The 18,084-nt window shown below is 43.2% G+C and overlaps 1 protein-coding gene across 17 annotated transcripts in view; it reads right to left on the bottom strand.

Moving 5' to 3' along the window:
* ATXN1 (ataxin 1) overlaps window positions 1-18,084 on the bottom strand; it is a 234,219-nt gene that overhangs the window by 88,717 nt on the left and 127,418 nt on the right. For all 17 annotated transcript variants that reach the window (XM_075745057.1, XM_075745053.1, XM_075745049.1 and 14 more), the window contains one exon: window positions 9,291-9,414. The gene's annotated coding sequence lies outside the window, so the exon portion shown is untranslated. The remainder of the gene's footprint in view (window positions 1-9,290; window positions 9,415-18,084) is intronic.

The raw sequence follows: 18,084 nt of genomic DNA, 5'->3' as shown, positions 1-18,084 counted from the left end.
GTTTTAAAACAGAACACTCTTCCTTTTCAGCTCTGACCCAGCCATTTCAGTCAACAAAGCTCTTTCTACTCTTTCAAAACACTTTCTACTCACTTAATGGCTGCGATCGTACTGACTGTCTTGGAAACTTCTACTCCCAAAAATAATACAGCACAGCTATTTATTCATGGTAGTGGCTTGATGTGATATTTTGAGGACTACCATTTCACAATATGGAATGAAACATGGACATCATCTTTTGACAAGAGATCTAACTATCACACTCCAGGCTTCACACACATAGAACATTAACGCACCTTTTAAACGAAGAAAATCAGGAAACTGTGCAACTAAAACAAACAACTTGCCAAAACCAGCATACGTTTTTGCACTTGCTTTTACATTCCCAGGCTCACTAAGATCAATGCATATATAGATAGGCATGTGTGTATGTGTGTATACATATGCATTCATTCTCAGCTGCATTTCTCAGGAAGGTGCCAGTCAGAGGAAGCAGTCAGAAGTGTAAAAAGCCATTTCTGCTATAATGAGCAAAAATAGTTTTATTTGTTGTCATTTTGGGGTTGTCGGGACTTTTTGATTGTTTCTTCTAAAGCCTGTCTTCTGTAAGCTCAGTCAATGTCTTTTAAATAATATTTGATAGCAAACTTACCTATATTGCAATAGCTACAGTTGGAATTGCAATGTTGAAACACTAAATTATGAAAGGCACCTACCCCTGTGCTCATTTCATTCTGCAAGAATCCCACTTGGGAAGGAAGAAGAAGGGAGAGGTGGAGTGGGGAATGCACAGCTAATTAGCAAGGTTTCACAATCTAATTCAACCTGCCAACCCATTTTTCTGCCAGTCCTGCACACATAAATGTGATGAAAAGCATAAAGTCCAAGTTCTTCACACTTTTATTTCTCAGTCCCACTGAGGGTACTTCTGTTCCCTCACCACATCCACCCCTCTGCCTTGGAGCTCCAGACTACCACCTCCAGAACCAGGGAAGTCATTGGCATGCACAAAATGAACTGGAGAGAAGACACCTAGTGACATGTGTTTTCCTGAGAGGAAGGAGGTTACAGGCAGTTACTTGTTCAGGATCTTCCCTAACAGTACCATTACAGCAGTCCCAGCAAGCCACCCAAAGCTGAGCGATACTTGATAGCACATATAATAAAACTCCAGGAAATACCTGTGCTGCGCAGCCCCACGGCACAGACTCGTGGGCTTGTGCTGACCAGGCTCAGATGTTTCTAGGGTAAACTGCAGGGCAAGGCTGTACAGACACACTTGTTTGACTGTCACCAGTGTCAAACGGCACCCTGCTCAGTCTAATTAGCATAATTAGAGAAGATGTAAAGGGAGAAGCAGGGCTAATTAGCCTGAGCAAAGCACCTTGTCAGCTTGGGAATCTCTGCACAGGGCTGAGATGCACAAATAGATGTAGCCATTGTGACTGAGCCTTTCTTACTCCCGGCAGTCAGCAGGTATTTCATTATGCCCAAGAACTCACTGCTGAAGCAACATGTCATCTGAGAGCAGAGCGGGGTGATTCCTCAGTTCTTAATGCTGCTTTTTGGAAGCAAAGAACTGCAGGGGTCTTACAGATTGATGTATGATGCTTTCTCCCATCGCATGTGCTTAGGCGGATAACTCAACACTCTTCCTTTGCATAATCTTTTTTGAGAGAGGAGGATCCTATTATGTTTGTCATGTCTTTGTTTTTTCTATTTCCTTGTATAGCATTCTAGGTAGTTGAAGAGAAGGAGAAGAAAAACACAGTGCTAACAATAGTTTCACTACTTCACTACCTTCCCCATCTCAAAATACTCTCCAGATGGAAAGAGTTTATTTGTAAGTAGGCAAGCAGAAGGCTGACTGAAGAAAAGTGATAATTACATTAGAATAATAACAACAACAAGAAAACCCAGAGCTAATGAAGACTGCCTGCTTCATTTAATTTAAGAAGAGACTTCACCCTATAATGAAGACATATAAAGCTCTGCAGTTCACTCACCCTTTCTACGAATGTCATCGAGAGCAGTAGGACTGCTTACTACACCAAACCCCTTCAGTCAAACTGGTTTGACTGGTCAGTGATAACAAGAAGGAAGTGCTTGTACTTCTATCTCCTTGATCACTCTGCAGGCTATCCCTCAGGTTGAATAACTATAGTTATACAAACATTTTGATGGATCTAGTAAAAGTAAAAAAAAGAATCCTGGTGGTTCTCACTGTGGATCTAACGGACGTGTCAACTCAGAAATGAGTTACAAGGACGTTCCCCCCTCAAACAGCAGCAGTACATGACACAAACTGAATGACAGACGTTATTTTGCTTTTTTCCCCCATAAGAAGCTGATTCTTTAACAAAGTTGCTTGCAGTGCATGGTTTCACAAGAAAACAAACAACAGTTTTGAAAAATGTAAAAGAAAGTCAGAACACCTTAACCGTGAACTGAAACCGTGTTAGCTCCTCCAGTGCTCTTCCTGTTGCTCCACACTGAGTGTCCAACTAATTTTTACTTTACCAGAGGTAGATGTTACCTGAGGTTTCTTCTTGTGAACTATTTACATCAGAAATGCTAAATCAAACTGTTGAGAAGAGAGGTTTTATTTGCCAGAGAGACAAACTCCTGGCAGCTGAAGGCTTAAAACACAATTTGCCTGCTACCTCCACTGCGGACACTTCTCCATTGCAAGGAATTTCCATAACTCTGGTTACAAACGTCCACCCACCAGGAAAGCCAAACCACATTTTGCCCAGCTTCTTTCAACTGGCACAGCTTTTGCAAGGCTTTAGCAGGATTCATTGCAGTCCAAATGTTGGAAGCGAGACAAAGGGAATTTATAAATCACCGCTCCAATTTGTACTGAAGGTTGCTTAGCACAGAAACCCACGAATAACCTTCCTCTCGTTATCTAATGCAACCCTCGCTCCCCAAGCAGATTTCTTCTATTACTAGTGCAATAACTTGGTAATAACTTGCACTACTGCAATAAACTTGATTTGCCATAGTGGGGAGAGGCTTTCTATTATTTAAAGACCTGCCAGGAAAACTCATTAGAAATAAATGAAAGACTACAGCATCTCAGGTTTCCGTAGCCTGTCTCTAGTTCTGACACCTCAACAAGGAAAGAAGCTAAGAGCAATCCTGGCAACTTGCGTCTTTATCTTCTTCCTCTTGACCTTTGTGCCATCAGGTGCCTCTGAAACACTCATCAGTGTCTGCAGCTGGAAACACAAATGCTGATTAACAACCAGAAACATAAAACTCACTGAGAAGGAACTGATAGCATCAATACTGCCAGTTTGTCTAAGAGTAACGTTCCCTCCCAGCGTACGCATCCAGGGTCAACATGCCTGGCAGGCTGCAAACAAACCTGGAATAAATATGAATGGATAAGTTGTTCAGAATAGTGTTCTGCTACAAAGGGCTTGTGATCCCTTTTAACTAACCTACCAGTAGCAGCAGCCTTTCCTTTTGAATGCACGCTCCAAATGGAAAATGTAAAAAACCCTCCCCTCTAGGAGAGCTTAAGTTATATTCTCTTCCTGCTGCTGCTGCCACCAACATTGTCAGCTCTGAGAGAAGCATCAGCAGGCTACTAGATACTGTTAGGGTCATCGCAGGTGCAGCAAACCAGCTCACCAGTGATGCTCACTAACACAGCAGCACAAAGCAGCAGTGGAACAGAGGAGAGGCAGAAGAGCAGCAGAAGAAATATCCTCACAAGCAACGGAATGCCTGTGCTTTGGTCAGCTTCACCTCCCACACAACTTGCAAATACTAGAGCGGCTTTCACACCATGCTATCAATATGTGGAGGCTGGGCTTGGTTTCCAATGCTTCTTCTTGGTGTCACTGTAAATCTCTTGGACCAAGGAGTGCACCACACAAGGACCTGAAGTTTCTCCAGTCGACACCACCAATTTAAAAATAAGAGCAACCATAAGCTACACTGTCAAACTACAGGAGATGCTTTACTCTCGTGGACCACACTGCAACCACCCTGGTACTGTAATCATTAACAAATGCATCCACCTGCCTTCCTTGCTGCATTTACTCGCTCCAATGCACTAGTACTGCCTGGACTTCTCTTAATGGCAAATCATGAAACAAAGCTGACAGCGAAAAGCTGGGGCAGCAGTTAAAGTGACTGCCAAAGAGAAATCTGTTTGCTCAGGCAAAAGCTGTTTTCAGTCCAAACATGGGAGTCATAATCTTACAGCCATTTGCTTGGAAGACAATGAAGGGAAGGCAGAACAGACTGGGAAACTACAGCTTGCCACGGTAAGAGAACGATCTTTGTGCCCAGATTTCTTTGCTCTGCAGGGTAAGTTTTACAAAGCTGACAACCGGTAGCAACATGTAGTGGCCCCAGGCATCATGCCTGCCTATCAAAGATTTGGATTTTAGCCCTGGAGAAATTACAACTTCTCAGTTCTCTGAAAGCTATATTGGCCAAGAAGAAAGCAAAAGAGTAATGAATGACCTAACTAAAAATTATTTTAATACACGGATTGCGTACTGCAAGCCGTAAACTTAGGGGTGCCTGTGGTGCAGGAACTACTGGGGGAAGATGGGGAGGAGGAAGACATCTTGTATTTGACAGGAATGGAATAGCTGCAGATTACAAAAGCAACCAACTGGGGCTGCTATGACAGCAAAGTCATCTCCTGGAGTAGTAGGGGCTGGCACACCAAATAGAAAAGTATGGATCCTGGAGACAAACAAGGAGGAAGCTCAGCAGTCCAGGCTGGAAAAGACAGCAGGGAAAAGACAGGTTAGTAAGTTGTGAGTCAAAGAGCCATCCAGCAGGAATGTGGAGAAGAGAGAAGTAAATCCAAGGAAGCTGCACAGATGTGACTAAAAAGGTGTTTGGCCCTGGGGCAGTCCAGCGTGTGTGGCTTACAGCCTCATCGCTGCACATCCCTCTGCAGAACTCAAAGCCACCCTGGCCACCCTTCTGCTGGGTGGCAGGGGCAAGCAGAGACAGAGCAGCTCTCATGCGCTGTCTGTAGGTGCCCATGCACTGTACGGGGGATCCCCCACCGCTGAAACAGCTTGGCTGCTGCTTGCCGCCAATGCACTCAAAGGATGGCGGCTGTGGGGCCAGGAGAGGCGGTGAGCCAACCTGACGCACAGAAACTTCTACCACCGCCTGCCTCGCTTCTGCACAGACACAGTGGCTCTGCTGTATTTCTGCAATGTCCATTTTAATCCAATGTTCCTCAGTTAAAATAAACTGCAGAATCAAAGGCCCAGAGTTATGGTCAGAGACTTTTTTTTGAAGCCATACAAGAGACCCAAACTGTTTCAGCTTCCTTTCCCAAATGTCAGCCTTGAGCCATTCTTGTCTGGCCGGCGGAAGCATGTGACGTGAAATAGAAGCCAGGAAATAAGACTTTCTGAATAAACATTTATTTGGTGAGAAATACTTCTGATTTTTGGCAGAGAAATGTCAGAAACCTGAAGCCTTATGTATAGCATGCCTACAGAGCGCAATTTCTATTTAAAGGGAAGCTGCAGCTGCCTGTAGCTCTTAATGAAGAATAATGCCTGGGAATAAATCACTGCTGTTTCTGAGAGACATTTCTCAAATGACAGAGATCCTTCCCTTTTTCCCTCTCCCTATTAATACCAAGTGTATGTACTGGGCAGTTGTCTGGAAGAATGGACACACGCAGCTCTCTCTTTTGTCGGCAGCCTAGTAATTTCCATAGAAAAACATGAAGTGGTTTAGCATACAGATATCAAAGCAATTCAAAAGCAAAGATGTTCAGAAACATTAAGGCTGCATGTGTCAAAACTTCTCGCTCTTCCAAGGTGTGCACAGCTCATCACTGTTTGAACGGACACCAGGCATCACTTCTAACCACGCCAGAAACCAGGTGTTGAGGCTCAAGGCACGGGAGACGGACACTCACAGAAAACCACTGTAAAAGGCTCAGTAACGTTCAATTTTCACTACTTGTGTATGCCTCTGAGGAGCTGCCACAGCAGCAGTGTGGGCAGGCAGAGAAGGTGATGCTCTGGGGAGAGGGTGTGCTCGGGCGGCCGCCAGCCTGGCCAGGCGGCTCAGGAAGCGGCACTGACATCAGCTCCAGGAGCTGTCGCTCCCAGCCCCGCCGCAGGTCCAGGTGCCAGGAAAAACAGCCGGCAGCCAGAGGAGGAGTACGGATGAGATAGGACCAGGGTGAAGGGAGCAAGGAGGGCCAAGGAGTGGAGAAATGAAGCTGCAGCTCAAAAATGGGATGGGACCGGGGCTAAGCCTTGCATGGCTGCAGTCCCCAAGACCCTCTCCGGGGTGAGCCCTTGCAGCGGCAGGTTCCCACCGAAGGCGGGCACGGAAAGCCTGTCAGAGCAAGGAGCAGGGATGTTTACTATCCTGCCATCTGCAGTTTGCCCAAAATAACAGCTATAGATATGAGATCAACTGAAGACGTTTCAGTTATTGACACATACTGGATTTAGAGATTTATTTTCCATTTCCCACAAACCATGCCAGAGGTTTTCGCATAAGCGCAAAAAAAAAAAAAAAAGTGAAGAAATGCCTGTGAGTGAGGAACACGAAGAGTTTATTCATTGCTCCTGTCAGAATGTGTTTGTGCTTGTGTGGCTAGCACTCCAAAAAAGCTGCGGCATATGTTTTCAGGATGGAAAAAAAACCTCAGGATACCTAAATCCTACCAGAAAATTACAAAACCGTATGCTGGAATTCACACGGTACCCTCCTGCGAGAGCAAAGGAGCCTCGCCTTGCTTCGTTTTTATCCCTCACTAAGGGAAATAAACGTTCCTCCTTAACGAATCCTTCTGACATCCCTTTTTCTATCTGCAAAAGAGGAATATGGACTTGATTTGTACAAGCTCTGCTATTCCAGAAATGTGCTTCATCCGAATGAGGAGAGCAGGAGAAAGGAAGCGAGAAATTTGTACTGTTTAGTAAACAGGCAGTTTCTAGGTGGATACAAGACACTGGTCCCAATTTACTGCCCCCCTCCCTCCTCACACCCCCCTTCCTCTGAAATTTGCCTGGGTGGCAGGAGGAGGCGTCGGAAGGGATGAGAACAGCTATGGTTCACAGCGGGAAAAGGTCTGATGGCTTTCCGCACATCTTAACGTGACAACACCCTGCAAACTCTTGGGGAAGAGAACACAATATTTTTCAGTGAAATCACTGTATGCCAGCATTTCCTTTCAGTAGAAACACTGTCCCTCCTCATCTCTGGTATTCTTGTCTCCCCAAGAGGATAAAGGAAAGAGGGGAGAGGAGAGGAGGAGCCTGGCCAACCATCTCCTTCTTGCAGTACTGTCCTCCAAGGAGAAACCAGGTGACAAAATACACTCTCAAGGAACTTCTAAAGAGGTCTCCATCATCTACGAATGACTCCCCAAAAGAAAGCAGTCCTGGATGCCAGGGTGAAAGCTGTTCTCAAGAGCGCTTTCTTTCCATCCATACCTGGTGGGAAGACTGCTGCTTTTTCTGCACAAACCCAGACCTCATGAGTGTAATTTGGGGTTTTGGCACTGCAATAGCAGACCACCACGGTGCACTTTCAAGTGGGCTTATTTTCAAACCATTTAGGATAGGGTACAATGTGATAATCACACCGACAGCATCTTTGACAGATACTCCATCCCCTGTAATGGCTGATGATTGCCTCCTACTCTCATGCAGTTTATCTGGCTCATCTGGCACACCACATACCTTAGAGGACCCGGGAACGCACTCCTCGGCATGAGGTGGTGCTGCTGTTGCAATCAGTGGAGGTGATTGCAACATCTTGAACAAACATCTCCTGTTATCTCAACAGCTTTGCATGCTAGAACAGTTTTTTAGTATTATTATTATTTAAGGCTGCCCTCTTCTGCTCTAGGATGTCAGTGTGCAAAGTAAGCCCCTGTGGTTTCAAAGAAGCCTTTCAAAGTGTGGGAATAAGCTGATACCGCCCCGTCTTCTTGGATACATAGTGAGAAGCTCCAGGTCTCAGAGGCCCCTTATTCATCTTAATGAGTTACTAACTTGGCAGCTTAGTGGTACTAGTAACTAACAACTCAAAATGTCAGCTTTGTTAACTATTTCACTATAGATCAAAGCAGGCAGGAAAGGGGAGAAATGATGATTTTTCAATGTCTAACATTTCTCTTGCAAGTGGCTCTTGGGAGAGCAGCACCGCTTAGACTCTGTCTCAATCTGCTTCCCAAAGCCTGAACCCAAAGGGAAAAGCAGAGCAAAGGAGGGCATCCAACTTTCAGGGAGCTAAAAAGCATGTCCAGCAGTCAGAAAATAGATTTATATTTAGTACATTTATGCCAAACCTCATTTGCTCAAACTGTAAGAACACGCAGCTGTTCTATCACTACTAACGTCTTGAAGGACCACTGCATACTTTGGGCATAAAGATTTAAATATTAACTTACCTAATTTTGAAATTCCCGAGGTTCCTTCTTCAGACAAAAATAAGGACTATTCTCAAACCTGGCAGGCAGAGAATTCTTGTTTTCCTCTGTTTGTGAGGATGTTTACATTTGATCTGCACATTTGCCCATTTCAACGCAGAAAAGCAGTGGGCTTCAGGAGAAAAACAATGAACATAAAAATATCTATGCCTTCTCTTTAGCCATCCTTCATGGGAACAGTTTCTTTCATTAAATGCCACAGCTGGATCAGGGTCTTAGTTAGGTAACCATCTTTCCCTCTGAAAGGTATGCTACTCCAATTCCCATGAACACAAACCTCCAAGAGGAGCATTTGTATTGAAAATACTCAAACTAATATAACAAACTCATCAAAGCAATAGGAGTTTGGAATACCAGGCACAAATAACCACATTCGCATTCCTCTAATTTGAAAGTGGCCAAATACTTTCAACCATTGTATGAGCATGTATAAAACTCCTGAATCTGACATCTAGATTGCTGAACTGTTACTCATATTTTTCATTCTTGTTAGGCTACACAGCCACAGGGCCTTCAAATGCAAGCTTACATATTTAACTAAAAAGTCATAGTAATATGTTAAATAATTGTAGCAGTCCCAGGAAAAGAAACCCAGCATCTTTCCTTCAATAACACTATTCTGCCCTTGAAGACATTAAAAGAACGAAAGAAGAGAGAGGGAGATAAATTAAACTCTGGCTTTGCAGCCCAACCCAAACACACTTGCCTTTGGTTTCAGCAGAGCAAAAAGACGCTCAGTACATCACAGGGATGGGAAGGAGCAAACTCTACAGTGCAGATACCGCCCCCCCAAAGACACAAGTGCAAGTACACATCATCACTGTTAGGAACTCACAACATTCACTATGTTCTTCTCCAGGGAATTCTGGATTATCCTTTAGCATGAAGATTTTTCAGAAACTGTTGGATTGCTCACAGATCCTCAGTGGCTTTCCTCTTTCAAATGAAGTAAGATAGAGCTGTAAAAGAAAAGCAAAACAAAGTAAGAAAGGAAAGCAAGGCATAAAAATCCATACAGCTGTTTAGCAAATGAACAATTGATTCCTACAGCTCCTTGAAGCAAATGCATTTTTAATGAGCTCCCAGGATGGAGATTTCAGTACAGAGTGAGTGTACGTCAAACACTGATCTTGGATAGGAAAAGTTATCTGCTCTGTACTTCTTATTACCAACAATTAAAACCCAGTTTAAAGTTGCTGAGGCAGATACATAATTAAAATAGTTCTTGGATATTTCTGTTGCCATAACAAGAGGAAGAAAAAACTACTTGGGGTTGTTGTTTTGAAAAGGGTCTGTAAACAAAGCCCACGGTGTGCAGAGAGATCCACGCAGGAAAATTTTTTTCTCAATGAACTCCTCTAAGGGGACACAAACACCTATCTATTTCTGTGTTTATCTGTAATATTGCAACAGAGGAGTACTGAAACCAAAAATACACACACGCTTGCTATTCCTCAGTAGGAAGTATTTTTCACATCTGAGATTTTTAATATCGTGCAGTTCTTTCATACTTATTTTTGACAGAATTTCTTTGTGGACCAACTCTTTATTTTTTTGACCTACTGTACAAGGTATCAGACTATCCTCAGTGTTTTTACTGGGGTCTAGGAAAACTGCTGTGCTACATTTTTATGTGAACCCCAAACAGAATACTTAAAATAGAGTGTGTATTTCCACAGGGCCCAAATTGTATATTTTTTCCCTTCAGCCAGGTTCCCATGATCTACTCGTGCTTCCTAAATTCTTAGTTTCACTTTATGCCACAAATCTTTCCTACCTCCTTGACGTAAGGCTCCTCAAACATTTCACATGTAATTTCAGGATTCGTGCACACGGATCCCATCTTATCAGCACTATGGTGGAATCCATGTCCCTGAACTGAAAACATGTACAGGATAAAAGTCTACACCTGAGACAGTGCAAGCTCTCTTTACTTTCAGTGGAGGAAACTAGGCACTCTAGAAAATGATTAATTTGACCTATCTTAAACATCCTCTTTAGGACAGAATGAATCACTCCCTAGAAAGGTCTGCTTCTCTCCCGCCATAAAGTGAGTCTAGACACTGAGCTCAGACTAGATGGCTACAGACGAATGCAGATGAATCTCACCCTATGTGAAGGTAGGAAACAAGTCAGATGGACAAGAGCAGTTCACGGGTGAAGAGCAGGGGGAAGGCAATGCAATGACAATAGGCACAGGAAAACACTCAAAAAAGTTTACAGCCCTGAGACAGTCTGTTTTAGTTGAACACACAAAGCAACAACTACAAAACCCTCCAAAGCCCAAACCAGTATTCACCCAGCTGCTCCAGCTTTTGTGTAAATGACTACGGGATTTACTGGCTGAGGCTAAGCCCTCACAAAGCAGCATCCGTGAACATTTGCCATCTCCTCCAGCTGGCCGGGACTCTCCACGGTGCGCTAGCAATGATGACGATGATGATCAGCCTCAGTTGTATGCGTCTTTGTCCTCTCCCAGATGGATTGCAGCATTGCAAGATACCTGTTACAAAAGCCTTCCCAGCTTAAGAAACTCTGAGCTGGAAGTACAGCTTCTGTGTGACACAGGCACTGCAACCTCAAGCTCCTTCAGATACCCAGGCCCCGTTTAAACTTTCAGGATTTTGGTCAACAGCTTCTCTCCTCTACTAAAATGGGACTCTTCTGCTTATCTGACAGAGAAGCATACCCTCAGACACCATCTCACAGGCTTTTTAACTTTAGAAAGCAGACCAAAAGGAGAACCACCCCAAATCGTATCTAAGTCAACCCTCAACATTTTGTTTAACCCAAACCAATTTATTTTCAAGATGTTTATTTCTTTAAATTAGGTGAAACTCAAGATTGAAAAAAAAAAAGTCTCAAAATATTTTGTTTCTAGATGTTAAAATGAAACATTTCGGCATTTTCAAAATTACCACTTCTTTTTTCCAGTAAAATTTCCATTTTTAATCTTCAAGACTTCCCCCAAAAATTCACCCAACACTTCTCTCTTGTCATTCAACACTCAGAGGAACCTGAAAATGTACTCCAAAAGACTACAACAAAATATTTAACATTTCTGCCAAAATTAGATGGCTTCCAGTTATTTTTATTAAGAGCAGGGAAGTTTACTCCATGTGCACCTTGTCTCCCGTACCAGATTTTGCAGCTCCTGCTTGCACAGACTCCTCTGAGCCTCCCACATGTAACACTGGGCTGAAACCCACCACACTCAGTAAAAGTCTTTCCACTAACTAAACCAGTGGGATTAGGATTTTGATTCTGTTCAAGTTAAACAAGGCTCTGACTGCCTATACCGGGGCTCCCATCTCTGAAACAGGAGCAAGCATTGCGTTGTCTTGCTATCAGTCTGGAATTCGTCCTGCAGACCCATGCCAGCATGTGGACACAGGAACAAGTCACAAGAAGTGTCTGTGCAGTGCACAGTGCAGTGGTGAATTTTGGCAGATAGCCTTCTCCATGCACTTTTATTTCACAGGAAAGATGACATGAAGCAAGGTAGCCTACCCTTCAGGGGAAAAAGGGTGAGGGACCTTGTATTTACCATGGCGTGCCTTTGCACCACACACACAGTCAGTTATTATGGAGCGGATGATGCACTATAAATTCACAAGCTAGTTTAATCTGCTACAACTTGCTCATTTGACCTTACCCGTAGGCATTTCTTTCTGTGAGGGGCAAGGCATGTCTGCCTGCAAATGTTCCCAGACATTTTTATGCTTAAGATTTAAAGACAGCATGGCACAAACATCAGGACACACAGGGAGATTCCCTGCTTCTTGAAGCACAATCCTTGCCTGAAGAGCAGAGCGCTCATTCCCTAATTGGGACGATCTTTTTGCTATGCAGATCTGACAGGCTGTGATGACATGCTCTTCTTGGAACATGCAAAAGAGCCCTAACTTGGAAGGACCATCAAGGAAGGCCAGTTTGCAGTACAACTAGGTTTTAACCAGGCTTTGCAACTGAAGTTTCAACATGATCAATGAATCATTATCCCATACACAGTTACCCATCACATCTACGCAAGGAAGCTGTTTTTCATGGTCCTACAATATTATGGCTATTCAAATATCACAGCATAGTCCTGCCTTTGAGTGCTAAAAACGACATTCAGTTGACAAATTAGAAACGTAATTGAGACGTGAACAGACCTCAAATCAAAGAACATGGAAGTACTTCTTGCGAGTATTTAGATACTAAAATTGGACCCCAGGGCAATCAACAAATAAGAACCACAGCACAAGCAAGCAACTGCAAATTGGCAAAACTGAAAACCAGAAGTCGGCTCTGTGCAATACCCTGTATTTATTCCAAGAACAGGTCATGCTCTCCATCTTGCTTTGAAGAGCAGGCAGTGAGAGATCACCGTTTTTCCAGTCCTTTCCTGCAGGTTTTTAATTACCATTCCTTGCTGTCTTGCATCACATAATTTGGTTTTCCTAATTCACAAATCAGCATAAGCTAATAAAACTGTTTAAGAGACGGCAGCATTGTTCCCAAGTTGTTCCGTTGTTCACTATTATCCCATAACTAATCCTTCAACTCAAATAAAACCATAATTCATTTCCTCCTTTATTCTCCCTCTGCTTGAAATAGTTTCAGACAGGTTCAATCCTGCCCCACCGCAAATGGGAAAGGCGAGGTTGTATCTTCCTGGAGCATGTTCTATTTCAATTACCTAATGTTTATATCATCTATCATGTCAAGGAAAAAAAACCTTCTACATTATTTTCAACAGATTTAGGTGATTTTACACATATAGAAAAGAATCTAATGGAAATGAAAAAAACCCCAAACAACCTACAAACCAACCAAGAATTAACTATCCTTTAGATTTCAAGTTAATAAAAGCTTCTCTACACCAGCCATGCCAAAATTTAGCCATCTGAAAATCTCCTGACATTTTGTCTAGTACGCAAAGGCTGCTCCTGATGGGGCTGAGTCATCTTTACATTAATTGTTCTGCTAGTGTAAAAAAGACTTAAATCACAATTATGCCTATTTCAAGGCTATGGTGAAGGAATATCACCTTAGCACAAAAGAGGTTTCGTCTGCATAAAACAGGCAGGCATCACTCTGATTTCTGTTTAGCATCCATTCCTCATCTGAAGCTTGCTTCTCCACAGCTGTGTCACATAAACAAGCACTTCCCGTGGCTTTGCATGTGGTCCATAGTGAAATGCACAAGGCGTTACACCCACTTTATGCAGGGTGAATAACTGTATCTGGGTGTAAGGGAATAGTAAATCAATTTGTCAGCACTTTGCATATCCTGCAGGTCCTAAACCAGAAAAACAGCATGCAGATTATGGGGGTCAGACAAAGAAGCAATCCATCCTGCCCTGCAATTTGTAGCAGGGGGAAGAAGATTTATGTTACTTTCCCCAGCTCTGTGAACACATCCATGGTCCGCCCCAGCCATGTACATCTTTCCTGTGTGAATGGCACTTCCAGTGCGAATGCTTACTCACCAGGAAAATGAAGTGCTGCAGGATGGGAACATCTGTCTGCAAACAGCAGACAGACAGGACCATTATGTGGAGCTGAAGGGGTAAGGCTGCAGCTCACACCCTCCAGCGCAGGAGCCACTACTGAAGATGACCACTGACTCTGCACAACTAACGTTAACTGTTAGTCATCTAGAAATCAGTGTCCTAAGATTTCATCTAAAAAATACATTATTCATCATTAGTTCATCCACAGCAGGTATTTTTCCCAGCTGCTGGTTTTAGCATCAACATATGCAAGTGGTCCAGGAATGGGCTTTCTCAGCCCTAGCCACTGGACATTGGTCTTTCAAAACCTCTTACCTGGAAACCAAGGAAGCAACTTTGCTCCCAGAGCATTCCCCATTGCTCTCATTACCCTTTCCCTCACCCAACACCTTCGAACAAGCAATCAGAAAATAGATGAAGGTTCACCACCATGGGGGCAGATGTAAATACAAAAACATACACGTCAACTCAAACTCACACTCTCCGTTTACACAATGCCTATTAACAGAACAAACCCAAATCTGACTAGCCGCTCTGAGACAACACCTTTGCACAAGTAACAGCAATCACAACCGTACTTGTTATTTGTACTTCAGTTACACCCAGTTTATTCAACAAGACTTGAGGTTAAACTGTCCTTAGCCCTGTGCTTCACTTACTGTGCTAGTTTCAAAGCCCTATTAGATTTTCCCCACAAAGAGAGTGCAGCGTAAGGTATTAAAAGAGCAAGTAAAGAGGTGGGCAGTGGGCACAACACACAATGCCACTGGGTGAAAAGAAAACTAACAGGAGCATATCTAGGTTGTTTCATCTAAGAAGCAGTAGTACAGAACTGGAAGAAGAAAAATACCTTGCAAGTATCTCCTATCAGATGTCAAGAATACAATAACATATTTTTAAATATCCATTACCATCAGCACCCCCTATTTGCCACTTTATAATGGGTAACAAAGCAGGAATACCAGGAGAGAGGAGGAGGGATTTCAACACTGATTTACATTTCTCTTAGCATATCAACTTTCTTCATTCTCACACAGAGGTTTTAAGTAAAAACAACTCCATTGCCTGTGTGTTTGTAACACAGTCATTCCTACAGGTCTTCTGGGCAGAAGAAACTGGAAAAAGAACACAAATGGTCCATAATAACTCAGGCTCACAGCCAGTAATGTTGAACAGATACAAGCAATAAAAATAACCACTCTGGATGCTTCTGTTACATGACAAATATTTTTCCTTTTCTTTTGTGGAAGCTATTATGCAAAAAACGCAGCTCAGCCCTGAGTTGAGACAATGAGTCTCCTGCATATCTGAAGAACTGCAGCACCCTTACAACTTGTTAAAGAAGAGAACAAGCTCAAGGGCTAGGCCTTCTTCAAACATACAGACACCTCACAGATGACGGCGACAGCTCTCCTGCAAACAGATGGTGGTGAAGGGGAATCCAAATGCTGAGAGTCCCAAAGCGTAGCAGCATGAAAACCAACAGCTGAGGTTCAGTTTATTTGCAATATTTTAACAAGCCGAAGGTAAATCACCTGAAGAAGACAGTTCTGTGGGTCGTAGCATTAACAAATACAGCAGAAACGCTTGAGCTTTGGCAACAGCAGAAATCCCAGCAGATGCCCACCCTAGCAATTCCCCGGTGCCGCTAAGATTTGGGCTGTGGTTGTGGCCTTTGCTTCACCGGGCTCAGCCACAGGTTCCCACAGCTCTTTGTCTGCAGGTGCAGACCATGCTGCCAGTTGGGTTGAGGAGGACCCGAGTAACACGAGCCGCCAGGCCGGGGACACACATGCCAGGGACACACACACGGGCGCAGGCACAAACAATGCCACCACGTGAGCCTCGCTTCCTTAGGAAACCAGCCCAGAACCCACCCTTAACCTTCTCCCTGCTTCCAGCACAGCCACGTCTTCTCTGCTGCTGATGCAATGTGAAACACAGTGCTGGAAAACAAAGGCACTATTGACTAACTTTTTTTTTTTCAGGATTAAGATGACTATGCTAGCTTACAACAAAGATTTCAATGATTTCAACACTGAGCGCTAAGTAACAGGAACACGGCTTGGCAATAAATCCAGAGATTACCTGTTGAAACATTAATGGCAAACACCTTTTGATGTGGGCTGCTTTATGTGGTGCAAAAGCCAGCACTGTAATTATGCATTTCCTTTCTATGAATCTAGTATTTAAAAGTAAAGTATTACTGGGGGGGGGGGGGGGGGGTGGGTGCGCACGCGTACGTGTGTGTATGTGCATGTGCACGCATGTGTGTGTTACAGGAAATACTCTACAGCTGAGCCTGCGATTTACCAGCGTAGCTGCACGTAGTAAATCTGCAACAGGGGACCTCAGCCGTTTCATTCATCCTGCACCAAGCAGAGGGCTAAAACAATTGCCACACTTAAGACAAATGCCAGCATGAGTCATACAAGCTGGAGCGCAAACATGTTTGCTGTTGGGCAAGTCAGAATATCACATCCTGAATTCACAAACCTTCCTACAAATAATAATTTCCAAAATTGTTGCATTTCTTTAATACAATATTAAGTGTGATGCTGAATCTATAAAGGCTTTCCTGACTATGAAGAAAATGTTTTTCTCCCCTTCCCTTTTGTTCCTGATTACATGTACCTACCTACAGTAGTAGGCTGTCTACGGTGACTGAAGTGGTAATTGTGTCAATTCATACTTAGCAAAACCCAAGCATGGCTCAAAATGTGTGACAAATGAGAGATACCCCCAAAAAAAAGAAAAAGAAGGAGAGAACTAAACTCAAGCCATAGAACATTTTGCTTCCTATATATGCTTTCTGTATCACCATGTCTTTGACGCTCAAATTCTGACATGCTTTAGCATGTTCAGCATTCAGAGGAAAGGAACGTCACGCTGGCATGGGACACAGACCGGCTGAGAAAAGGGGTGAGAAATGCTGGAGAAGTGGCGAGAGAGGCCACGGCAACATGTTGCACGCAGGCAGGGAGGGACTGGGCCTGCCACCATGCTCAATAGCCTGTGTACACACAGCAGAACCACGGTCCCTGCTTCAATGCAGCTCAGCCTCAATATAACATATAGCGATCGTTACTCTCCGAGAATAAGAACAAACCTGGTAACAAAATTCATGCACTGTAATAATTGGTAATGATTATCCACAACGGCCTTTAATTCAGGAAAACATCTGAATCAGAAGTCATGCAAGTGCCTTTTGAAACAGGGTTGAACTTAAGGATATGGCCAAATTTATTCAGGAGAGTGCCGATAAAGATGCGTGATGTCTCTGCGAGCAAGGAAAAAAAATGTGATTTTGTGTAAGGTTGGGGGGGGGGGTGTCTAACTCGATTTTCAGTTAGGAATGTATTACATGAAAGGGAATTCATACACATACAAATCTCCTTAGATCAATTCAAGACAGTCTTGCTTTCTGTAATTGTTTTGTGGAATAACCACTCAGAAGTTCATTTCTGTTACCTTTCTCAAGCAAAATAAAAGGCCTTTTAGAAAAATTTTATTGCTAAAACAATGAAATTCTCCTGGGAACGACTTCGTTATGGAAATGAAGTGACAGCTTCTTTTATCTAGCCAAGCAGCAAGTCGGCATTTATAAAAGGCATTCTGTGCACGAAGTACAGTGAGTGGGAGGACATGAAAATGCTATTTTTAATCCAGATTTCAGCACTCCTCCCCTACAGATCTCCTGGAATAATAACAGCAACAATAATAATAATGATAATTAATAATGCCAAAAAAGGAGTATCATCTTAAAGGTGAGTGGCATGCAAGAAAGGAAATTGTAGTTAAGGACTTGTAAGATTTAGGGACAAATGTAAGGTTCTTTCAAATAAACTGGCATCGTGCCATGAATTTCACAGAATTTCAGATTTGCCCCCTAAATTTTATACAGCAATTTTTTAAAAAAGGCAATAAATTGTCATTATGTGCAACATATGCTGCATCTCTACCATTTGTTTTCTAGCAGCAATTGATAATTTCAGAAACGCCACTAAATGGGAACTTAACTGTGGAGTTGATGCTGTTACTATGTTTGGGTAAGTGACCACGACAGGTTTTAGACCTGGGGAAGAAAGCAAACCTTGAGAAAATCCAGGACCAAGCGATGCTTTCAAA

This window comes from Balearica regulorum, chromosome 2, assembly GCF_011004875.1.
Source record: "Balearica regulorum gibbericeps isolate bBalReg1 chromosome 2, bBalReg1.pri, whole genome shotgun sequence".
NCBI classification, from domain to species: domain Eukaryota; kingdom Metazoa; phylum Chordata; class Aves; order Gruiformes; family Gruidae; genus Balearica; species Balearica regulorum.
Note: the sequence above shows the minus strand (reverse complement) of the source record. Positions and strands in the feature narration are given on the sequence as shown.